The following is a 27,606-nucleotide window of genomic DNA, read 5'->3' as shown; positions in this document are numbered from 1 at the left end:
TGCTTACTAACAACCAAAAAAATTTCTCCGAAAAATACAAAAATGACTGAATTACAACTACACGAAAATGTCGAGCAGACCATTAAATGTATCCATCTTAATCTGTCAGACAATGTGTCCATGACTGAACTACAACCACACGAAAATCTCAAGGAGACCATTTAATGTATCCATCTTAATATGCTCAGAAAATGTATCCATCTTAATATGCTCAGAAAATGTATCCATCTCTCTCGCAGTATGAGGGCGCCAATATGAGATTTTAGCCTGGAAACAACACAGAAAAAACAGAAGGAGATAAATTAAAGCTGAATTCAACCACTCCACATGGTGGCGAAATTTACATTACGTAACACCATGTAGTTCCTGCCGCCAAGCAGATATTAATGCATTCACCCTATTCTATTAAGTCTAAAAGCATGAATCAATAGAAATGGAGAATTAAAATCTATTGATACATTTCTATTTTCTATAACATTTGTAAATTCTATTTATCTGTATTTCTATTGGTCCATAACAGTGTACAGTCTTATTGAAATGATGTGAGTTTAAATTGTTTTCTCAAAAAAAATTAGCAAATTTATAATGCTATTGATTAATTTTTAAAAGTTAAAATATTTGTTATGTATAGACAATTACACATCTATTTGTGAATAGTGCTACATTGTTTGCAATTGTTATATGACAAAGTAGCTTTATTAGCCAGATTTGTCTAGATTGTTCTCTCCAATTCAAATTATTGAAAGATTTTAAAGTAGCTTTTTCAGCAATTTTCATGAATGTTGTTGAAATCTAATGTTGCTCTTTGGTACGTTTGTTCTCGATGACAAGAAAGTAAAGAAAAAAGGGAAGCTGTGTTTTTAATAAGCATGTGGTTATTTATTTAAAATGTCCTTCTCATGGGTCAGTTTAGTGACACGGACACTTTGACTTGGCTGACGTGTTATGTGTTTAAAACATCTCTCTCTCTCAAGCCAGATGGGTGACACGGATGCAGTGAATAACCTGACTTGGTATTTATTGAAACAACATCTTTGGTTTAAATCATGTTTAATTTATCCACAGACAAACTGCATATACTTTAAAATTCATTTTTGTGACTGACAGGTTAAAAGGTTTTCGAGAGATGTTTTGAGTTTCATTTTACTTTTGAACTTGTTTGGCGTCCGTCACAAACCCTAACGCCATGAGAGACGCAGCCGCCGCTAAGGAGCTCGAATCAGTTTGTTCAGTTAAAAAGAATGAAGTAAAAATTGTCTTAACCAGAAGCTTAATGGTTGGCTGGTTAGTTTGTTTGGTTAATTTGCGTTTATCAGGTATTTTTCTTGATCACATGATTTAAAAGATTCAGATTTTTGTTTCGAATCAAGTCTTTTTCAGTTATGCAAAATGAAAATAAGGAAATGTTCATGCTTTATTTTTGTTTTTCATGACTGGGAAATCAGGCATCTTCAGTTTCTTCTCTTTCCATTGCACAGTTAAAAACAGTTATTTGATTTTCAGTTTGCAAATCCTGTAAGTTATTTGTAACCCTATACGAGGGTTATTCTGGAAGAACATGTGGTGTTTTGTTTGGGTATAAAACAGTTTGTTTTCAGAACAGTTGATGCGAGGAAAAACAGAGAGAGAGGAGTGTGAATTAAGTGAAAGACATAGCATTTGTTTAAAAAGGAAGTGCTGTAGTTTACCAGAGATAGTCCAGGGTTTCTTGAGAATCAATACTCTGTTTTTGTTGCAGAGTACATGAGGCTTTATTGTTTGAAACTATATTGTTCAGAAATTGAATTTTTTTTCTCTCTGATAGTGTTGATTTCATCCTTGAAGAATATTGTTGCAAAATTTTTCATCTGTACAGACTGGTAAAATATTCTCGCTCCAATCCCTGATGGTTTTGTGACTGCAAGATTTAAGTGCATGCATAAAATCACCAGTGGCTGTAGCTCGAGTTGAAATATTTATTGATAAGAAGAGGGGTAGGGGTTGGTGCTCCTTGAGGCCTTGTGGTTTCTAAAACTTGTGAACTGAGTTGGTGCTCTTTTTGAATTAATATAAGGGATCTTACCGAGTGGTTTTTCTATCCCAGGAGGGTTTTCCACTCATGAAAACTATGGTGTTATGTGCATTATCTTGTCTCATTCTGTTTTACTAGTTTATGCTATGATACGTCATATTTTAGCTCTCTTTATTTCATACTCTGTTTTGTTGGGTTTATGTAATGCAATATTTGAAGTACTCATTTAGAGGTTTCAAGTTTGTGTAAAAGATTTAATACCATTTTTAAAAAAAAGTCTGAATCAAGTGTTTTAGTTGGTTCTATGGTATATTTCATACTTCATTAATGTATTTCATCAAGGTGTTAAGTCTCAGTCATCTGTGCATACTGTGAATTAAAATTGTCAAGTTCATAAAAGTATAACTTGTTAAAATTTGTAACACTCTGATTCACCCCCCCTCTCAGAGTGTTTCCACTTCCAACAATCTAATTACTATTTTTGTGTCATTCTTTTCAATGCCGGTGGATGGAATAGATCACTTTATTGTATATAATTTCGAATCCTAAAATTGTTATGAGTATTATCATTAGTTTCAATCCATTTTTTAGAATTTTGTCCGTGAAGATAGGTGTAACATCTGTTGCATTCACAGATCTTCATTCAATATTAATTTTGTTAGATTGATTCGTGAATTTTTGAAGTAATCTGTTTCCGTCAAGACAGGGCTTTGCATTGCGTGTTTGAACTCATGTTGGGTTTCATTACTTAGCGTCTATTTCGCTACATGCATGGGCTATGCTGGAAATTGCCCAGCCGTTGATTGCTTATCTGTTGTACAGATTGTCTGTATTGTCTATACTCTTGCCTCCGTCCACTGTGTATAGGGACGTAATCACCATGCCTTCATTCCCTTTCACGTGTCTGCTGCTCTGGTAAAAGCCAAGTCTATGAGTAGTGCCACTATCATTTTATCCAAATCTAGTCGTTGTTTCAGTAACTATGCCAGGATTTGTGTGCACTTCCACATTTTGAATACATGTCTATCAGAACACTCATTGCCAAATCAGATCGATCTGATAGTTTGGAGCTATATAGTTCACCAGAGGGCCGAGCCAGCCTAGGTCAATCCGCTTCAGATCACTTAAAAGCATGGGGCCGTTGCACCTGGCATGTTGACCCCCTATCCAGTTCCCGGGCCAATCCCCCTTCCGTACTACTATTTCACTATTCGTACAGAATTATAAGTGGACGCGGTGCCCTAATTTCTGTGTCCTAATTTTTCGGAGATATCTTTTGGTTCTATTGGATAAGCAATTCTTGCACGTCTGCGGTCAGGACAAAGAGCTTTTGTTATTTCTTGGTAGTTGATTCAGACTTAAGAATTAGGTTTCTGTAGGTTTTGCAAGTGTTAAAAAACTAAGATTGTGTGTGCGGATAGGTTAAATAGGTTGCTTGGTGAGGAAAATTGCCATTGGCAGTGACTTAGACTCGTATGAGAATGACATTTATGCCTTTACTTAATGGGTAGGTCATCAAATGTAAATATATCTTTCACTCAATAGATGGGTGCATTAGGGGACATTTGGAAAGTTAGTATTTGTTGGACATTTTTTTTTTAATAGAGAAGCAAAGTGGAAATGAGAGTAGAAACTTAGGGAAAGTCTACAAGGTATAAGGCAGGAACAAAATTTGACAACAAAAGGAATATAAAAATGTGGAAATGAGAAGTAGTCACATCATACATTGGTTTCTTTGCTTTTCTATTTGTTATTCATGATGAACATCAAAACAATATATGCACAAAGTCATCATTTAATGTATGTGTGTGAATGCTATATATATACATACATGTATATATATATATATGCATACATATATATACATATATATATGTGTATGTACATACATATGTATGTACATGTACATGCATATATATACATACACATGTATATATATGTATGTATATACATGTATATATATGTATGCATACACATATATACATACATATATGTATATATATATGTATGTATATATGTGTATGTATATGTATATACATACATATATGTATGTATATATGTATATACATATATGTATGTATATATGTATGTATGTATATACATACATACATATACATACATACATATATACATACATATATGTATGTATTTATGTATGTATGTATATACATACATACACATATCTACATACATATATATATATGTGTGTGTGTGTGTGTGTGTGTGTATATGTATGTATATACATATACATATATATATATATATATATATATATATATATATATATATATATATATATATATCTATATTTATATATATATATGCATACATGACAAGAAAAATGCAAGACAAGACTTGTAAAAATTTACTTATCAAGATAACATGACCAAAAGAGACAAATAACATCCAAAATCAAAGTGATCTCACCTACAACTCATGGTGCACATGAAAACAAGATATACATAAAGACATCATTCAATGTATGCGTGTGCATGAGTTCTCAAAGTCATATGATGCACATGTCATTCTCTAGAAATTGCTTCCCTATCTTCGATGGTGCTTTCCCTCCTCTTTAAAGAGAGGAACAAGTTTTTCCTACAACCATCTCCTCCAGCCATCAAGGTAGTTAGTCCATTAATAAATAGTTTCATAACACAATATAAAATTTTTAGTAAGCATTAGCAAGATAATAAATTCACAAGCATATCTTTTCAATCAATATCTAATTGATAATTTCATTTTCTTTAACACAAATAATCATAGCATAAATATCCACAACTACATTTTGATATATTAATTGAAACAAATATCAAAGTATTTAAAGTTTATAGTTAGTTAAAAATGCCTTGGTCAACTTAATCCCAAAATAAGGTGTGACAAAATTAGAGAAGTTATTATAAAAAAAAGTGGTATCATGGTAGTAATGGCTATTCAATGCAATATGTGAAGGTAAATTTGATGCACTATCCCATGAATTTATAAAATATTAATAATTTCTTCCACTCATCTACTTATCGTCATCTACTAAAATACTCATCTATTTAAAAAGGTATTCCTACTTTTGAATCTTATCATTTAGAGTCCAAGAAACTCTTTTGCAAAACTACATTTGATTTTTCCTTCCTTACCATTAACAATAACAATAAAAATCTCTCTAGCTCTCTTACTGTCTTATATCTTATTTGCATACTTCATTGTTGTGGCTTGCTTGAGAAAAATTATTGTTGCATTGAATTAGCATCTCTATATGCCCTCAATATTTTCTTCATCAATTGGTTGGTAATGTTCTTAAGCAAGTTTCAATTCTTTTTCTGATAGTGATTCTTTTCTTTCTATACAATTCATCTCTATCCTCCTTGATAAATCTATTGGTTAGTGCCATCAACTCTTTATCAAATATTATACACACAATCTATAGTATATCAATCCTTGTTGACCTAGGATTTCATATTCATAGTTTTAATAAACTGATATTTTGTTCTTATTCCTAAATGCACATAGGATAATATAACATACAATTATAATCTCTATTTTCTATATGAATACATCAGAAGGTTGAAAGACAAAACTATGAGCTTGACCATTCTTATCTACAAGACTAAATATGTTAATCACCTAATAATTAATCGACAATGTATTGGTTACTTAGGTTCTTTACTACTTTATTCACTTAAGATAAACTTAGAATTTATTTTTTATATTTGTCTTGAGTTAATAATAAGTCATGTTGTCTCAATTACATCAGATGAGTACAATTGTCTTGATCTATCTTAATCCTTGCTCAGGGTTTCATCTTTTCAGTTTTAGAATAATTCATTTATACATTGTAATAACCCTGTTGTATCCAAGTTAATATAAATTTAAGATGATTTTGTGGATCAATTTATCTCTTAATGTTTTATAACAAAATCATGAATTTTATCTTATTATGTGATAAGTATTTTGGTTGTAGGTGATTTGTAGGAGCTATGGGGTTCACTATCAATGCAACATGTTATTAGAGCTCCAGATCTATGAGTTTCTATTTTTTAGGGATCTAGAATTGAGAAATAAATCATTACATACAAGAGATAAATAGACCTTGCTACTATAATCAAAGTGGTGAAAAACACAAAGATCAATTAACATTTCATGAGAATTTGAGAATTTGATTTTTGGGTGATCTTTTGGAAGAGCAGAGAAATTAAAAAAAATGGTACAATCATATCAATATGTATAATCATATTGATTCATATATGGTACTTATCTGTATACCATCATTTTCCTCTGTATTTTTTTTTTTTTGAGATTTGACATCAATTTTAGGCCTATCTACATTACCTTTTGATGCATGTACAAAAGCTAGAGCATTGTCATGATTTGTTGTTGTTGTTCTCATGGTATATTCAATTGGAATATTCCTTCAACAATTTTTCCAAGAATATTTAAATGCGCATTGCTCCTAGCACCAATCACTTGCTACTCACCACTTGAGTGTCTCCTTCAATTTCCCCTCTACCATTTGTTTGTTGGAATTGGTTCCCTAGATGACCATGATTTCTATTTTGGCCCCTACACAAAAGCCCCTAATTATATTAGCAACTAGGGGGTCGATTTAGCCTTTTGTTCCTTGTGGTAGTCTCCTAGGCGACATGAGCTATTTTTATCCCCTTATTTTTTTTTGAGGCCAAATTTTACAACATGGGTATATCTTAGGCTTACAAACTTTGATTTACATGAGTCATATATTGTTGAAATATGATTCCAAGCCCAATCTAGTTGTGATGGTGATTTTTCTAGAATCTTATCTTGGTGAATTGTACAAGCCTCTAAAGTTATATCAAGTTGTAAAATAGATCCTCTAGTGTCTAGTTGCTTTCTTTTTGTTATTTACAAATTTGAATTCAGTTTGTCAATTTTTTTATATCAATTTCTTATAAACTAGATTTTTACAACCCAACTGATTATTTGACATAATAGAGGTTTAAAGGTATAACTTTTACATGTTACAAGATCATATTTGTAATGGATTTATGTTCATACTATTTGTTCTATTATGATTTTACGAACATAATATGATAAGGAGGGATGGAATGGTGTGTGGGGATATGCTAATATAGTATATTTTGATGGTTGTAGAAGCCAACATGTGACATAAATTCCTTAACTTAGTTATAGTGGGTAAAGGATTATATTACAATACTAGGAAACCTATATGGGTATGTTAGTTTACTCCTTATTTTGTTATGAGTAAAATGTCTATATAAAATAGGTGAATTCCATTGTAAGAATGTGGGAAAATTTTGATTTTTTGTTATTTTTTGGTGCATAACAACAACATTGCTAATTATAGATAAAATTAGAGAAATCTTAACTGTTTGTTTGTTAGATCCTTAATTTTATATTTTACTCCTAGTACATGAAGCATTAGTAAGATATTCCTTCTCTTGTTTTAGTTCTCAGGTTATCCATTAACAATCAACATGAGATTCTTCTCATGTGTACCTCAATGCATATTTTGTGCATATCCTTGTGATTTTTCCATTGTGCCTAATTGCTCCACATGGTTTAAAATTGACAAGCCATTTTTTGTCCTATTTATGTGTGTTTGTTAGCATTTATTTATTTTTATGCAACATATCCTTTATTTGTGAATCCTTTATTCAAGGTGCAATGAGATCTCATAAGATATTGGCCAGAATCTCAATTATGTGCATATCTTGATTTACTCTTTTTTTATTTGCTAGGTTATAGAACTTGTTTCATGTCATTTAACAAGATTTACACTCACAAATGCTTAGTCCCTTGGATTTGTTTGATCCATTAATTAAGCCAATGATTGCCACACATCTAAGATGTTGTAAATTTGATAATAATATTTTTATTTTCCATTGACTAAAGTATTGTGTATTCATTCATGGTGGGACCTATTTCATTTTATTGTCTACATTAGCCCATGGCATATGCTTTTTTACCTAAAACCCTGGTGCATATCCTTAGTTTTTTCTTCAATAGTAGTACTTCACATTGCATAATTCGTTGGTGAAGGTGCACATTGGCAACATTCGGAGTTTCCATCTCTCACATGCACAAGCCATTGAAACTTAAAATTCTAGTATTTGTAGTAGCACATGGTTTTCTTGTGCATCATTGAGAGGTTGTTAGGCTAACACCATCTCCTCATTGCACTCTTTCTTACTTCAATCCATGTCTAATATTCAATCCAAGAAAATATTTTAAGGACATCGTTTCATTCTTGTGTGCTCGATTTCTTTCACCACCATCTATTCCTTTATAATCGTGTTCATTCCTACAACTAAGCTATGAAACCAAATCTGTTACAAACCCATTCTAAACTATCACAAAAAAAGCACTCTCATTTTTCCTAAATGTCACATTGAATCTTAATAGAAATATTCTATAATTTTTATGCTAATGTTTACAATTAATTTATTCAACCAATTCTTATTATGTGTTTTCCATCGTCAAAATAAACTTTATATTATATTTTCACACATTATCTGATTCTTATTAAATTATATGATCTTTACACAATCTAAACATCAAGAATATAACATGAAAACTATACCTTCTTTAACCACTTAATCTTTACAAATTAAAATGTTTTCCTTTACCCATAACTATAACTCTATTATTATTACTTAACTTTAAGTCAAATTTAATAGATTTATCTAATTTTCAAACATCTCTTTCATGTTATTATTAAATAGTTTTACAAATTGTAAGAAAATTAACAAGTGTAGAAAATTGCAGAAAACATGACTTCTAGCTGCATAAAACAACCGAGTTGAAAAGTCCTAATTTAAGATATCTTAGTAAATATAGTAAGTATGACTTGTACAACTACATGTAAAACACATGTCGAAATTACTATTTCTAATAAGTCTCCTAACAAAACTTGCTATCTATAGTAAGTCACAAAAAAAATTGCACCTCCAACGTGTTTTCTAACAGCAAGCACCTAGCAACGCACTAAATGAGAATCCATAACGAATCAACCACATCTAAATGAGAATCCAAAATGACTCAACTACATCTATGAGAATCCAATTTAGACTTCACATTCCAAACTACCAAAAAAATTGAAAAGAAACACAGTAAAAAAAGAAATAAGAAATAAAAGTCAATTCGTTCAGTTGTCCTTAATCACCTGTTGACAACCATTGCTTACCTAAGAACCTCTTTTTTTTTTCTTAAGTCGTCTGTTTACAACGATTGCTAACATAAGCAGTCTGACGAATAAGAACCACACAAAATCTCTACAAAAAAATCTCTTCGAATGATATGGCATATTACTTACAACTTTCTTCTATATAAGGCTCAGGAGATGAAGTTTCTTTCCCATAATTCGCTCTGTATTGAGTCTTTAGGTTTCATATATTTGTTGTTCCCTAATGGCGGAAGTAGGTCTCCATGAAAGTTCATATGCCTATGCCAATGCCAATGACAAGAACACAGATCATCCAGTCAATCGAAGGGTAGGAGAATTTCATCCAAATGTTTGGGAGTACGACTTCCTTCAGTCCCTTTCATCGCCATATGGGGTAAGTAATGGTTTATAACTGCAAAGTTCTTAATACTATATTTTATTTCCTTCAGTTTTTTCAGTCCCTTTCATCACCATATGGGGTAAGTAAAGGTTTATAACTGCAATGTTCCTAAATACTATATTTTATTTCCTTCTTCTTTTTCAGTCCCTTTCATGGCCGTATGGGGTGAGTGTTTCAGCTTTTGACTGCAACCAAGTTTTTTATTCTTTTTTTTTTCCCTTTTTTCTACTGTTATGAAATCTCACGTTGCTGTAAACATTAGGCACCTACGTACTGTGATAGAGTTAACACCTTAGTTGAGGAGATTAAGATGGATATATTTGATGGTCTTGTTGGGGATGGAGAAAAGAATCTGTCTGCTTATGACCTGCTTGAAAGGTTCTTCATTGTTGATATTCTTTAGATGCTGGGAGTCGATCGCCATTTTTAGAAAGAAATAGAAGTAGTTCTAGATTATACTTACAAGTAGGTGTACGTTTAATGGATTGATTTTTTTCTGTATATTTCATTTTTCTCCTTTTGACTCAAGATGAAGAAAGACAATTCATTTATCTTGATTATTATAAAGAAGATAAAGCTAAATTAAGAAGTCTATTGAGTTTATATAATCAAGAGTTAATTGACAAAAGCCAACTTCTAGCAGAGGCAAGTATTCTTATATAAGGAACTCATCGATCATTTTACATAGAAAATTTAAACATGTAATTAGAATATAATTATGTAAAAATAGTTATATTTCTTTTTTACAGAGATAAAATTTTAGATGGTATATTTATTAGTAATTTTTTAATGTTAAAGTTTAAGTGGTACAAATCTTTATTTTCTTATGTATCTTTTAAAAAAGCTAAAAAAATTTAAACATGTATTTATATTATAATTATCCAAATATTTATGTAAACATAATTATATTTTCATGTACATAGATTAAATTTTGATAACATATAAAATATCTTTGATTTTATTAGTACTTGCTGTTAGGCTAGGACTATTGCAATTGGTTACATCTAATTTTCATTAACTAGTTATTATTCGATTGTCTTTACATCAATTATATCAATGAATTTTTTTGTTTTCATGTTTATTTTTTAATTTTTAAATAGTTAGATGCATGATTTTTAAGGTTTCAATTTACAAATTTTTTTTTTTTTTCAATTTGCAGAAATTATTTTTCTTCAATCTAATAGGCTCAAACAATTTCCATCTTATTATCGGATTTCGGATCCACATTTTACATTAGATTTTTTAGTCAAACTTTTAGATCATGAAAATAATATTTAGTATGTTTTTAGTTTTCTTTCCAAATTATTTTGAATATGTATGTAAATATTAAATTCTTTTATATCTTTATTTTAATTATCCTTATGCAATTTAATAATATTAAAATTTCATAAATTTGATATATGTTACTACATGACAAATAAATTTTTCCTTTATTATTGAAACTATAAAACTGTTTATAATACTAATTGAATGTTAATTTAAAAAATGGATTCTCTAGTATCTAGTAAATATTATAGTTAAGATTAAATGAACTAACTTAAAAAATAATTTAAAGCCCAAACCTTACACTAAATCAAATTGAACTATAACAATGCAAAATTTAATCCTAACTTTAAACATAATTTAAAACTAACTCAAGTTAAATGCTAACCCTTTATGTAATTTAAGACATTTTAACCTTTACCCTAACCTATAACAAAAATCAACACTAACACTAAACCAAATTTAACCACCAGCCTAAACTATACAAAATTGAACACTAACCTATAACCCGAGTTAAGACTAAACAAAACTAAACATTAACACAAAACCAAACTAAATTTTAATCCCCATCCATAACCAAATTTAACCCTAACACAGAACAAGATTAACCCATAACCAAATTTAATAGTAACCCTAACTCTAACCCTATACAAAATTGAATCCCAAAGTTAAATGTAATTAAACACTAAACCAAATTTTAGAGTAACTCCTTAAAAAAATTAAATGAAATCCTAATCATAACAATAAACCAAATTAAACTGTAACTATAAATGAAATTGAACATTAGATCTAACACTAAATCAAATTGAACCACAACCAAAATTGGTTGAATTGTAATCCTAATTACTTAATAGTGTTATTTAAACTCTAATCCTTAATCTTGAATGCAAATTTTATTAAGGTTCAATTTTCTTTGTTATTAGGGTTCAATTTGGTTTGATTTAATTTAATTTATCAATATTTGTTTTAGTTTTCAATTTGATTTATTAAAAGTTTATTTTAGTGGCTTCATTAGAACTAACTCTAATATTTAAATAAATTATTATACTTATAAATTAATAAATGTTTCTGTATTTAATTTTTTTTTACTTGTGCATGTGGATGCTACTTGCTTATATATATCTCTGGGCTTTCTTTATATATTTATAATACAAATTGAATGCTAATTTAAAATATAGATTCTCTAATATTCAATAAGATTAAACATATTTAGAAATATTATAATTAAGATTAAATGAACTAAAACATTTAAACATGTATTTATATTATAATTATCAAAATACTAATGTAAACATAATTACATTTTTATGTACATAGATTAAATTTTGATAACATATAAAATATCTTTGATTTTATTAAATTAGATTTTGATGTGAGATTACATAACAAGTTCAACCAGTTTGTAGAAAATACCAACTTTTAACTTTATTATTAAGCTCTCTTCTTATTATAATATTCAAGTCTTCTTACTACTTGAAGGAAGAGAAGGTATTCGGGTAAGGAGTCATTTAATGTTTCAACTTTTTAGTGTATATTATATCTAGTCTTATTTATTTACATTGGTAAATTATTTAAAGATAATGTAAATTTATCTTAGTTTAATTGCATAGGTTGAATATGTTGTGGCATTTTCATGGAAGTGTAGAGTTCCGAGATGGAAAGAATGGAACTTTATCAAAATATTTAGACAAGAAAATAATACTTTAGCTGCTATGAAGGGAGTTTATGAATAAGTCTACAATAACCAACTTTTTTAATAATTTACATGACAACATTCATTCAATTAATGTGAAAGAGAAATTACATTATTTTTTATTTACATAGGAATAGTATATTGTCTAATTAATGGAACCAAATCTAACTCGCAATAATATTCTTTTTTCCAGAATGCCAAGTGAATAAAGCAAGAAGATCCTGGAACTAGCAATACTAGATTTTAATGTTTTGCAAGCTCAACACCAAAGTGAGCTCAAAATTTTATCCAAGTAATGCAATTAAGTACAACTTTGTTCTAATTATTATGAATTTTTAAATCAATTTGATATGAAAGTTTGAAATGTTATTGAAAATACTAATAAGATTAAATATTTTGTTTATGGTTATATGAATAATTAAATAGTGGGATGAGACAAATGTGAAGAAATTAAATTTCTTCAGGCAACGACACGTGGAGTACTACTATTTCACGTACGAGAGAGAACTTTTTGCAACTAAACTTTTATTTTCTAAAGTGGGTTCACTCATTACTCTTATTGATGATATTTTTGACACTTATGGAACTATCAATGAACTCATACCTTTTGCAAAAACTTTGATAGAGTAAGTCAATACATTATAAATATATTGTTATGTTAACCATTTCTTGTACATGTTGATAGCATTTATGTATATGCTATTTATTTAAATGTTTTAATATTTAGGTGGGATATGTCAATGATGGATCACCTTCCAGATTACATGAAAACTAGTTTCAAATTTTCTCATAAAACATACATGGATATAGCTATTGAGGCAAAGAAGATACATGATCCGCATGTACATGAGTGGATGAATATTACAATTAAATTAAATTTAGCATTAAAATATTCAAAAAATAGATACTTTTTGTCATTTTTAGCATTAACTTTTACTATAATCTAATGTTATATTTATCATTTAAAATTGAAGTGGAAGAGTCTTATTTCTCATGCTTTTGATCAATACCTTTTTCCCTTATGATATTCTTGAGAGAATTAATACATTTGAAAGTTATGTGGCAAAGGGATGTCGATTACTTGATGAATCCAAAGATTTTTAGGTACATATCTACCATTTTATAAATATCATTAATTTATTGTCTATGAAATATTAATTAATTAAATGTATCACAAAACAATTTGTTTATATGTGTTTATATGTTTTGAATGATGAGAAAGAGCGTGGAGAGAAAGATTCATGGATAGAGTGCTATAACAAAGGTAATCTTGGAGAATTTATCAGAGGACTTTTATTCTACGAGTATGACATACCAACTATTTGCAAGAGATTATATTTTGATATGTAGAGGTCAGCAACTTTTATTTGGAGGGATGTAGATGGAATTTCAAATTCTAGCAAGGGTGTTAAAAATGACCTAATAAAAATTATAGTTGAACCTATCTTTTTCTAAAGAAAAAGATACAATAGCATGTTTATTTAGTGCTATTGATAAATATGTGTCATATTAACCTAGTGAAATGTATTTGGAAGATATAAGTTGTAAGACTATAAAGATGGTGACAAACATGTAATTAATTATACTTTTTTAATAAATTATTTATCAAAATTAAAATCTATTGAATATTTATTTTAGACAATAATTCTTGAGATGGTTATTATGTAATTGAAATATGCAACACACTTGAATTTACATTTGTAATACCTCTCCAGTTTATATTTTTGAGATATACATATTTTAGTGATGTTATGGCTCTGTAGCTATAGATACATGGGTTGTAAGTGTATTGCTCTTGAGTGCTATTTCTATGTTTTATTTTAGTGCATGCATGGTGCTCTTTATGACTCGTGATGTATTTGGATTATTGGTCATTGTTGTGATTGTATTGAGATGAATACATGTATAATATTGTGCCTGGTTCCTTGTATGGATATGACGTGCCCTTGTGTGATGATATTTCTTATGATGTGCATGAAATGATATTGTTGTTGATATTAATTGTTCTTCAATTCAGTGATTCTCAAGATGTCTGCTAAAATATGGAGTAATGTGATTATGACATTAATATGCATGTTGAGATGAAATAATAATGTGATGTTAATTTACTATGGTGATATGTTAATATTAAAGTGAAAATTAAATGATAATGTGTTTTAAATCAATTAAATCCAATAAATTAATATATGTTATATTTGACTTCATTTGAGGAATTGTATGTGATTTGGATCTTTTTATAAATGCACAAGTACACTTGATGCATGTTGAGTCATTGCAGGTACATGGCATCAACTTCGCCTAGCTACATAGGTGTGAGCATACCTTGATGGTGCTTATGAGGAAATGGAAAATTGGTGAAATATGTTGTACCCTAAACTGTCATACTTAGTATGATTTTCCATGTTATGACCATTTTATACCTTAGATATCACATTGGTAATAATATGGAAATCCCTAAGCCTTTATGTGATCGACCTATAGAGAGCATGTCAACATTTATGTCAATTTATATTTTTCATAAATTTAATGTTGATATGTGTTTTAATAGATTTTTGTAGATATTTAATGTTTTGAGGATTTAATTGTTTCTTATTTGTACTCATTTTGATCATATTTTATTTTTGGGGTTAAATTCAAATATTTGAGAGTTTAAGTTTTCATTATTGATTCATCAAATTATTTATTTTATTTTTAAAAGTAAATTTGGTTTTATATGAGAAAAGTGCTCATGTTTACTTAGCCAAATTTTGAAATTGTGAGCTTGGAAAAAACCCTCTTCTCTTTGGAATTTCAATCTTTGATTGTGGAGTGAATTAGAAAGAAAATGCTGTGCGGATTTTTCCATTGGATTAGGATTGTGGAATTATTTATGCTGCTCAAAGGATTCATGGATTAATTTGTTGTGGAATTATTTATGTTGCTCAATTTTTTAGATTTTTAAATGTTGGACTTTGAATTTTATAAGTTTTTAAAACTTCTTTAATGGTGGATTTTACTATTTAGCTAGTTTTGGATAGAATGTGGTACTTTTTTAAAGTGTGATTTTGGTGAAATTTCAATGGGATGTTATGTGGAATTATGGATTTAGAGTATGAAATTTCAAATTGGATTAATTTGGATCTCATTTTATGAAGTTGTTGTGTTTTACGAAATTTGTTTCATATTGTAAAAATTAAGAAATTAGAACTTGAGTTATTTGAATCTGATTCTGATTTTGATTCCACATTCATTTGAATGTGATAAGCCTAGGATAGGTCAAGTATAGATAATGATGAGAGTAGCTCCCAACGTGTCCCTACCCAAAGTGGCTAACCAGAAATCATGATGTTGTGAGTTAATTAAGTGATAAGTTCTAATGAATAAATGGATAATACAATTAACTAAGATAATTGGATGCCTTTCTTATACCTTGAGCACTTGTATAGGCTAAGCATGATTTGTGTAAACCTGTCTGCTTGTGGAGCATTGGATCGAGTAAGATCGGGTTTTGCATGAGCCATCTCTTTGAGCTACACAATGACTATTAGAGAATCCCTCTCTGATGTACAAAGTACTTCTTTAGAAATCAAACCATTGCACAATGTAATAAGTTGGCATCTGAGTGGGGGGATTTGGCCTCAAGAGATAGACCCACTTGGTAGGTGGGGGGTGGAGATTCACTGCCTAAGGCTCAAAGTGATACTTCAACACACCAAGATACTCCTAAGGCTGCAACAAAGTAATATTCTGCCCTTTGAGAGGTTTGCAAGATCTATCTTCAAGAGCTTCTCATGATGATTATTCTAATGTTGTTAATGCAAGGCACTCACCAACTATGATCGAGATAGACAATTCCTTGGAAACTTCTCATTATGTTGGTACTATAGCTTCTCTAAGTCTTCTATTATTTAGAGGGGCTTGGGGATAGATGACAGGTCGAGGCCTACAATATCTCTGGCATGTGAGGCTCCCAAGTGTTATGTTGGCACAACAATAGGAAAAGTTATGCAAAATTTTGATATTAGCCTACAAGTAAATCAAGATTGGATAGAAGTGAAAAGGAAAAAATATTCTCAACAAAATTTTGAATGACATTAAGATCATCCAAGAGAATGAAAACCTTTTGAATTTCAATAAGTTCTAGTGAATCATGTAGGATGAGTTTGTCATACGTTGAAATGGTATATTCTTTTGTCAGAAAATATGTTTTGGCTATTTTATGCATCCCTATTTTTAGGACATACAATTTCAATATTTTTCTTTATTTAGCCCATAAGCTATTAGTGTGGGCTTTTAGCCCATAAAATTGTCACTCCCGTCACGTTTTCAGCCAGTATTTTCTTTATTTAGCCCATAAGCTATTATTGTGGGCTTTTAGCCCATAAAATTGTCACTCCAGTCACGTTTTCAGCCAGTATTTTTTCCAGATTGAAAAGTTTAGGTTTTTGCCAGATATTAACATTTATTAATAATTAATGAACTCGAGATGAACCTTTTTCTCACTAGTTTTTGTTTGTTTAATGTCATTTATTACTATCATTATGGGAGTTTTTAGTACTGTGGCCATTCACGCCAACAGCATAATGTGCAGGGAAAAAATATGGGGCCTTCATCTGAGTCTTTTTAGCATCCATTCTATTCTCCAAGCATCTTAGAAGCCAACTGCCAAAATGGTATTACCTTTACTTTATATCAAATCAATTTTTTGTTGTTTAAAAATTTATGCGAGGGTTTTTGGATTTGTACTGTTTTAACACCCACTGCAATTCTTGGAATTTGGATGATGTTTTGAAATTGTTTTTTATTTTTTTACAATACCTTGTATTTGTATTTAATTACATGGGAAGTAAAATTTCATTTCATGAGAGTTGGAATGGTGAAGATTATTTATCACTTTAAAATGTATTCCTAATCGTATCAATAAAAATAGTACTTTCTTTTGAAAGCCACATATTTTAATCCTGGTTTTCCCAATCAAAAGGAATAAAGAGAAAATAAATAATATTTTATTCTTTCAACATGCATTAAACCTCTCAGAGTACCAATAAAACTATGATAATTGTAACATAAAGTAAAGGTAATGATTTACCAATAAAACTATGATAATTGTAACATAAAGTAAAGGTAATGATTTAACATGAGTCACGAGGATTATGGTGATTATTTGGGTACCTTAAGATAGGATGTGTTAAAGATATTTTTGAATGGAAAATTATATGAAAAAATAAACATATTTTTCTACAAAACATCAAATATCATGATATTGAAAGGAAATCTATTGAGTTTATATAGGGCTTCTGAAATATCTTTCTCTAGAGAGAACACTGAAACAACCCAAAATGTTCTCTTTTACATATTTACAACAAGTAGCTCAAAAAAATCAAGAGTTAATTGATAAAAGCCAACTTCTAGCAGAGGCAAGTATTCTTATAATTACAAACAGCTTTAATAGCTCATTCTAAGTTTTTTTAATTGAATATCTATACAATGGAACTCATCAATCATTTGACATAGAAAATTTAAACATGTAATTAGAATATAATTATGTAAAAAAAGTATATTTTTCTTTTACATAGATAAAATTTTAGATGGTATATTTATTAGTGATTTTTTAATGTTAAAGTTTAAGGTAGTACAAATATTTATTTTCTTATGTATCTTTTTTAAAAATTAAAAAAATTAAACATGTACTTATATTATAATTATCCAAATATTTATGTAAACATAATTATATTTTCATGTACATAGATTAAATTTTGATAACATATAAAATATCTTTGATTTTATTAGTACTTGCAATGGGTTGCATCCAATTTTCATTAACTAGTTATTATTCAGCTGTGACCAATTATATTAGTAAATTTTTGTTTGGATGTTTAGTTTTTTATTTATAAATAGTTAGATGCATGATTTTTAAGTTTTCAATTTACATAAATTATTTTTCTTCAATCTAATTAGCTTAAACAATTTGCATCTTATTATGGAATTTCTTGGATCAACTTTTTACATGACATTTTTTAGGAAAACTTTTAATCATCAAAATAATATTTAGTATGTTTTTAGTTTTCTTTTCAAATTATTTTGAATCTATATGTAAATATTTAAATATTTAATATCTGTATTTTAATATCCTCATGCAATTTGATAATATTAAATATTTCATAAATTCCATATATGTTACTACCATGACAAATAATTTTTTCTTTTATTATTGAAACTATAAATTATTTATAATACTAATTGAAAGTTAATTTAAAAAATGGATTCTCTAGTATTCAATAAGTTACAGTTAAGATTAAATGAACTAACTTAAAATAACTTAAAAAAATTTAATTGAACTATCACCCTAAAACAATGCAAAATTTAATCCTAACTTTAAACATAATTTAAAACTATGTGAAGTTAAATGCTAACCCTTTATGTAATTTAAGGCAAAACCAAACTAAACATTAAAACTAAAAGTAAATTTTAACCTTAACCCTAACCTATAACAAAAATTAACACTAAGCCAAATTTAACCACTAGCCTAAGCTATACAAAATTTAAAACTAACTTTAAACATAATTGAACACTACCCCTTAACCTGAGTTAAGACTAAACAAAACTAAATACTAACAAAAAACCAAACTAAAATTTAATCCCAATCCATAACCAAATTTAACCCTGCAAAACAAGATTAACCCATAACCAAATTTAACAATAACCCTAACCCTAACCCTATACATTTAAATTGAATCTCAAAGTTAAATATAATTAAACACTAAACCAAATTTTAGAGTAACTTCTAAAAAAAATTAAACAATAAACCTAATTCAATTGTAACCACAATGTGTTAATACCAAGCTTAACTTTAATTTTAAATGAAATCCTAATCATAACAATAAACCAAATTAAACTGTAACTATAAATAAAATTGAACATTATATCTAATACTAAATCAAATTGAACCATAACCAAAATTGGTTGAATTCTAATCCTAATTACTTAATAGTGTTATTTAAACCTTAATCTTTAATCTTGAAAGCAAATTTTGTTAGGGTTTAATTTGGTTTATTTTATTTTAATTTATCAAGATTTGTTTTAGTGTTCAATTTGATTTATTAAAAGTTCATTTTAATTGCTATACATTATAAGTGATTCTAATATTTAAATAATTTATTATACTTATAAATTAATAAATGATTGTATATTTAATTTATTTTGACTTGTGCATGATAGTTCTGATACTTAATGTAAGTATAGATCCAATAGCCAACAAGATGAGAGGGGGGGGGGGGGGGCGAATCATACAAACTTATTCTTCCATAAAAATGTTAGATTCAACCTCGGTAACATATACTTTAGTAATATAACCCAAAATTGTTAAACATGCAAACTCAAAAGCATATAAACATCATAAACCTCATAACACCAGATTTAACGTAGACACCCAAATAGGGAAAAACCACTATGGGATTTTGGACCCACTAGGAAATATACTCTTCTAGAGTATGCTCAGTTAAAAGAAAATCCTGTTAAAGATTACAAACACATTGCTAGATGTGACTCGGTTAAGGGATTTCCCTCAGATCTGTTAGGATCTTCACCTTGTTAGAAGTGACATTGTTAAATTATTTCAAACACTCAATCAGAATGTCACCTTGCTAGAGGGTTTTACAAATAAGACTGTTAAGTCCACTCGGTTAAGAGATTTTTTGTCACTTTCACAAAATAACAATAATAAAAATCTATCTGCAACTTCACATCTAAAATGCTAAAGCAGATTCTTATTTGTTCAATACAATCTAGACATAGAACTAATCTTGTCCATTTGCTAGGCTTCTATAATCTGTTATTCAAACAAGTCTTCAAGCTTCTGTGCTCGGTAATCACTATGTAACATCCTTGTGCATACACTTGCCCGCATACATTATTATCAATAGTTTCCTATTTATAAACAATTAGCTAACCACTTAATCTCCTTGATCACATTTCCCATGATCAATCATAGCCATCAGATCTTCAATCTTGTCCAGGTTCAATGCATCTTTCAATCTAAAAATGTTTTACCCCGCCTAAGAACTTGCACATATTTCTTGGAACTTGTGCCAAGGTATTGCGGTTCAATCTGCGATGTAGATCTTCATGCTAATTTTCCTTTACCATAGATTCATTAACAAACTTCATGCACGACATACCAATCATTTAATCAGTTCCAGCTCATCAGCTTCCTTCATTAAATAATGCATGTAAACATTTAATGCATTCTATTACAGCTCGGTTACAACTTGGTAAATACTAAACTTCACTCGGTAGACATTCTGCCTTCATTAACCGATAGCGATAACCTTAGGGTTTACCGACTAGGTTCCTTAGGGTTTATCGACTAGGTTCTTTGCTTGATAACATAGTATAGTATTAACCTTACAATTTACAACATATGTATGATGTCAAAACAACCTAAACATCATGATCCCATCATTGTCTGATTCAGTAATAGTTGCCCATTGAATACCTTATTCATCCCCTTATTCATCATATTCTTTCTATGTCTTTTATTGACATCTTTATACTCTTTAAATCATAATTCTCAAGATATGGCAACATCATATTGAGTTAGAAAATCAATTTCTTGCCATCAATGACAAAATAATAATATCAAGACAGTAAACATCCTTAATCAATTATATCCATAATCATCAACAATCTTCTCAATATCCTTATTGAAATGCCAACAATCTTTCATTGTCTATTACAATGCTATATTGCCAACAGTGCATGTGGATATGCTTTCATTTTTTATTATTCCAATAAAATAAAATAATTCTATTAAATCAAAAAAATGAAAGCCTCTCTATCTCTTGACTTACTTTATATATATTTATAATACGAATCTTTATATATATTTATAATACAAATTGAATGCTAATTTATAAAATAGATTTTCTAATATTCAATAAGATTACACATATTTACAAATATTATAGTTAAGATTAAATAAACTAAAAAATTTAAACATATATTTATATTATAATTATCAAAATAATGACGTAAACATAATTATATTTTCATGTACATAAACTAAATTTTGATAACCTATATTAAATATCTTTGATTTTATTAAATTAGATTTTGACGTGAGATAAATGTTCATATTTAATCTACCTATTATTTAGAAATTAGTATTCTTATGAATCTCTCACTTAATTAGCAAATAATTTCATTTATAATTGACCTATCATCATGAAAATGTAAAAAATCTATATCATTATATATGATACATAACAAGTTCAACCATTTTTTTTAAGGAAACACCGACTTTTAATGTTATTATTAATTTCTCTTCTTATGATAATATTCAAGTCTTCTTACTACTTGAACTTTTTAAGTGTATATTCTATCTAGTCTTATTAATTTACATTGGTAAATTATTTAAAGGTAAATTACATAGGTTGAATATGTTGTGGCATATCTATGGAAGTGTAGAGTCCGAAGATGAGAAGCATGGAACTTTATCAAAACATTTAGACAAGAAAACAATATTTCAGTGTCTATAAAGGGAGTTTATGAGTAAGTCTACAATACGCAACTTTCTTAATAATTTACATGACAACATTCATACAATTAATGTTAAAGAGAAATTACATTATGTTTTCTTCACATAAGAATAGTATATTGTCTAATTAATGGAACCAAATCTAACTAGCAATAATATTTTTTTTAAGAATGGTAAGTGAAAGAAGAAAGAAGATTTAGAATGAGCAATACTAGATTTTAAAAGAAGAAAGAAGATCCTGGAATGAGCAATACTAGATTTTAATGTTTTGCAAGCTCAACACTGAAGTGAGCTCAAAATTTTATCCAAGTAATGCAATTAAGTAGAACTTTGTTCTACTTATTATTAATTTTTAAACCAATTTAATATGAGAGTTTTAAATGTTATTGAAAATACTAATAAGATAAAATATTTTGTTTATGGTTATATGAATAATTAGATGGTGACATGAAACAAATGTGAAGAAATTAAATTTCTTTAGGAAATGACACATGGAGTACTATTTCATGTGTGCATGCACATTATATGAGAGAAAAATTTCTACAACTAGACTTTGCTTTGCTAAAGTGGGTTCACTCATTACTCTTATTGATGATACTTTTAAGACTTATGGACCTATCAATGAACTCATACCTTTTGCAAAAACTTTGATTGAGTACTATTTCATGTGTCTATGCGACAAATATGAATAAATTAAATTTCTTTAGGAAATGACACGCGGAGTACTATTTCATGTGTGCATGTAGCCTATATGAGAGAGAACTTTCTACAACTAGACATTGCTTTTCTAAAGTGGGTTCACTCATTACTCTTATTGATGATATTTTTGACACTTATGGAACTATCAATGAACTCATACCTTTTGCAAAAAATTTGATCAAGTAAGTCAATACATTACACAACATGTTGTTATGTTAACCATTTCTTGTACATGTTGATAGTATTTATGTATATGCTATTTATTTAAATATTTAAATATTTAGGTGGGATATGTCAATGATGAATCACCTTCTAGACTACATAAAACCAATTTCTAATTTTCCCATAAAACATACATGGATATAGCTACTGAGGCAAAGAAGATAGATGGTCCGCATGTACATGAGAGGATGCATGATTATGTAAGTTACTTTATTAAAATTAAATTAGATTTAGCATTAAAAAATTAAAAAAATTAGATAATTTTTATCATTTTTAGCATGAACTCTTACTATATTATTTTTGATTAAGTGAAAAGCAAGTTTTGAAGGGGCCCTAAAACCCTTTACAGAAAGATATAAAAAAGATAAAACATTAAAATCTAGCTAGATAGAGCAAAACACAAAAAGAGACGACTGGCAAAAACAAAGGTCAGCAAGAGACCAAAAGAAACTAAAGGATAGCATAGAAATGCCTAAGGGACAACCACGAGCAACAAACCTAAGACTAGTTTTTGATAAGCTCCGCAATGTATTTCTCCAGATGGACCATAGAGGCAACACCACTCTTCAGATTCTGTAGTGTCTCTATAAAACTTTCTGCCTTCCATTGACATTCCAATGAATTACGCAATCATCCCTTCATCAATTTCAACCTTTCTTCCGCCTATGGTAATTTTTCCTTCCATTTCTTCTTGAAAATTATAATAACGGTAGGGTTTTTCCCAACAATTCTCTCCATATACCCTATCATCTCATCCATCTCCAATATAGCCCATGCTTTCAGCTTATCTTTACACTCATCATAAGAGAGCAACTCAATTCTTTTCATGTTTCCTCCCATAGAGTCAACTACCAGGATTTTTATTTCCTTCCCAATGTAGAACAAGGCAAAAATAAAGATAACAGTGCATACCAGGGATATCTTTAAAATAGAAATGGGCACCCAGTAAGGGTGTAGAGTCTTGTCCACATTAAACGTCATCTCAATCTTTGAGTGCTTCTCTTTTTGATTCGTTATGGCCACTTTCATTGATAAGTACGTTGTCATCCTCCCTTATCACTCCCTCATTTCCATGCACTCTGTCATAATTGAGGATGGCATAGGCCTCATGAGGAAGATCCAACTAACCACTCTAGCTCATCATATGATCAAAATGGATATCCATGTTGGCAGCCCAGTCAGCCATAGTGTTGGTTTCTCTATAATTATGAGATATTACACATTGCTTGAAAGGCCTAATTATCTCCTTGGCTTGAGATATGATGTTTTTAATGGGCCATGATGGGGAGGATAGGCCCTTTAGGTGTTTAACAATGTTATTAGAATCTCCCTCAAGCCAAACTTTATTAAATCCCAAAGATTTGGCAAGGGCAAGGGCTTGATAAGGTGCCATGGCCTCAGCTAAGGGGTTGGTCTGGGATCCCATGGGGAGTTCCACCGCCGCAATACAATAGCCTGCTTCATTTCTTATCACTCCCCCACACCTAGCCGATCCTGAATTTCCCTTGGCCTCCCCATCAAAATTAGCTTTGATCCAACCAATCGGAGGAAATGACCACTTACTACTTTCTCTCTTATATATTTTGTCACCTATTCTGTAGAAGATGAAACATTCTAGTTTTTGAAGAGATTTGATTCATCCTTTCTCCTAAAAAAGAAGAGACTTACCATCAGATTTTAATTTTTCCACAATGGCCTGTTTAATTTTAGTAAACACCACTTGAGGGGAGGAGAAGGACTCTTTGAGTAATCTATTGTTCCTTACTTTTTAGATTCCACAAACCACATGAGGAAGGATGAGGTTCCATAGAAATTTGATGGAGTCATTCAGGGAAGGGCATCTCCAACTAGTGAAACACTCTTAGATAGAAGCAGGAAACACCCAATTCAGGTTCCAAAGCTACAAAATTTGTGACCAAATAGCTTGAGAGAAGGGAAAATTGATAACTATATGGTTAACATTTTCCTCCTCATTATGGAAAAGGTAAATCCTATTGGGTAGATGGAAGCCTCTTTTGTAGAGATTGTCAATGGTGAGGATTTTGTTCTGCAAAAGGATCCAAAAAAAATATTGATCTTGGGAATGAGATGATGAATTGAGGCTTTAGGCCAGCAAGAGGAGGCTCAAGAGAGTGGGACAAAAAAAGGACAACAAAAGCCACCAAAAAACTACCAGAGGAAGTACCCCCCCAAATGATTTTATCTTAAATCAAAGGGTCCAACAAAATAGAATTAAGTAGAATCATAAAAGGGTTAAGGGATGGGTCTATGGCACTCAGATTCACCCAATGGTTATCCATCTAGTAATCAACCACCTTAGTACCAAATCTGGCCTTTCACATAGATAAAGGGAGAAAAACAAAACTTGTTGGAGAGGGGGATCTTCATCAACCAAGTATCCTCCCAGAAATTGACTCTCCTACCATTACCAATAGTCCATCTTTTACCTATTCCAACAACCATTTTATTTTGGACTATAATCTAATGTTATATTTCTCATTAAAAATTGAAGTGGAAGAGTCTTATTTTGGTACAACTTGAAGATGCAAAGTGGATCACTAATGATTATCAACCAAGTTTGGGAGAATATTTAAAGAGTTCTTTAATATATACAACTGTTCTAGTACTCTGATTATTTCCCATGCTTTTGATCAATACCTTTTTCCCTAATGATATTCTTCAGAGAATTGCTACGTTTTAAAGTTATGTGGCAAAGGGATGTCGATTACCTGATGACTCCAAAGACTTTCATTTACATATCTACCATTTTATAAGTATCATTAATTCATTTTCTATGAAATATGAATTAATTAAATCTATGACAAAACTATTTGTTTATATGTTTTGAAGAATGAGAAAGAGTGTGGAGAGAAAGCTTCATGGATAGAGTGCTATATCAAAGATAATCCTAGAACTACTGGGGAGAAAGATTTACATCATGTCCACATGCTTACCGAGAATTTTTTTGAAGAATTAATGAGAGAACTTTTATTCTACGAGTATGACATACCAACTATTTATTTTGATATGTATAAGTCAACAACTTTTATTTGGAGGGATGTAGATGGAATTTCAAATTATAGCAATGGTGTTAAAAATGATATAATAAAAATTAAAGTTGAACCTATCTTTTTCTAGATAAAAAGATACAATAGCATATTTATTTTGTGCTATTGATAAATATGTGTCATATTAACCTAGTGAAATGTATTTGGAAGATGTAAGTTGTAAGACTATAAAGGATGGTGACAAACATGTAATTATTTATATATAATTTTATTATACTTTTCTAATAAATTATTTATCAAACTTAAAATCTATAGAATATTTATTTTAGAAAATAATTCTTGAGATGGTTATTATGTTTTTGCAGATATTTAATGTTTTGAGGATTTAATTGTTCCTTATTTGTACTCGTGTTGATCACATTTTATTATTGGGGTTAAATTCAGCTATTTGAGAGTTTAAGTTTTCATTATTGATTCATCAAATAATTTATTTTATTTTTAAAAGTCAATTTGGTTTTATATGAGAAAAGTGTTCACGGTTACTTAGCCAATTTTTGAAATTGTGAGCTTCGAAAAAATCATCTTCTCTTTGGATTTTCAATCTTTGATTGTGGAATGAATTAGAAAGAAAAAGTTGTGTGGATTTTTGCATTGGATTAGGATTATGTTTCTCAAAGGATTCATGGATTAATTTGTTGTGTTGGATGCATTTCATGTTTGAAGATTTCAAGGAAGATTGAGGTATCATAATTTCTTCGTGGTTTTTCCTCCATTTTGACTTATAATGAATGTAAATAGATTAAATTATGATTTGTTGCATTTCATTAGTTGAAAAAAATGAATTTCATTTGCAAATCATATTATGTGAATGAATTCATATAAATAAGACATTTAGAAATATTACCTTGCCCAAGTCTTATTTGAATGCATGAGTTGTTGATTTTATGATGGATTTCAGATGTTGTGCATGTATTGAACAAAAGGGTATTTTTTAGATTTTTTAATTTTATAAGTTCTTATAACTTCTTTAATGGTGGATTTTACTATTCATCTAGTTTTGGATAGAAGGTGGAACTTTTTTAAAGTGTACTTTTGATGAAATTCCAATGGGATGTCATGTGGAATTATGGATTTATAGTATGAAATTTAAAATTGGATCAATTTGGATCTCATTTTATGAAGTTGTTGTGTTTTACGAAATTTGTTTCATATTGTAAAAAATAAGAAATTAGAACTTGAGTTATTTGAATCTAATTTTGATTTTGATTCCAAATTCATTTGAATGTGATAAGCCTAGGATAAGTAAAGTATAGTTAATGATGAGAGTAGCTCCCAATGTGTCCCTACCCAATGTGGCTAACCACAAATCATGATGTTGTGAGTTAATTAAGTGATAAGTTATAATGAATAAATTAGTAATACAGTTGTTGGTTAATAGATTTGTCTTTCACATAATTTAATTCTTTAACTTTTGCATGCCCATAAACGAAAGACAAAACACACCAACAATTGGATAACTGCTTAACAATTAACCTCTGTATACGAGTACAACTCCACAAGAACGATTTTCAATAAGCTTAGCTTACAACATTTTCTATGCACACTTTTTACTAGAAAGCATTCAAGGTATTTAAGCATTCATTTGT

General features: G+C 29.4%; 2 pseudogenes; both read left to right on the top strand.

Moving 5' to 3' along the window:
• The first annotated feature begins 9,399 nt into the window (after positions 1-9,399).
• On the top strand, positions 9,400-13,972 carry LOC131064555 (sesquiterpene synthase Cad-like; annotated as a pseudogene).
• A 3,781-nt stretch (positions 13,973-17,753) lies between these two features.
• Positions 17,754-26,090, top strand: LOC131857492 (sesquiterpene synthase Cad-like; annotated as a pseudogene).
• The last annotated feature ends 1,516 nt before the right edge of the window (positions 26,091-27,606 follow it).

This window comes from Cryptomeria japonica, chromosome 8 (genome assembly GCF_030272615.1).
Source record: "Cryptomeria japonica chromosome 8, Sugi_1.0, whole genome shotgun sequence".
NCBI lineage: Eukaryota > Viridiplantae > Streptophyta > Pinopsida > Cupressales > Cupressaceae > Cryptomeria > Cryptomeria japonica.
Note: the sequence above shows the minus strand (reverse complement) of the source record. Positions and strands in the feature narration are given on the sequence as shown.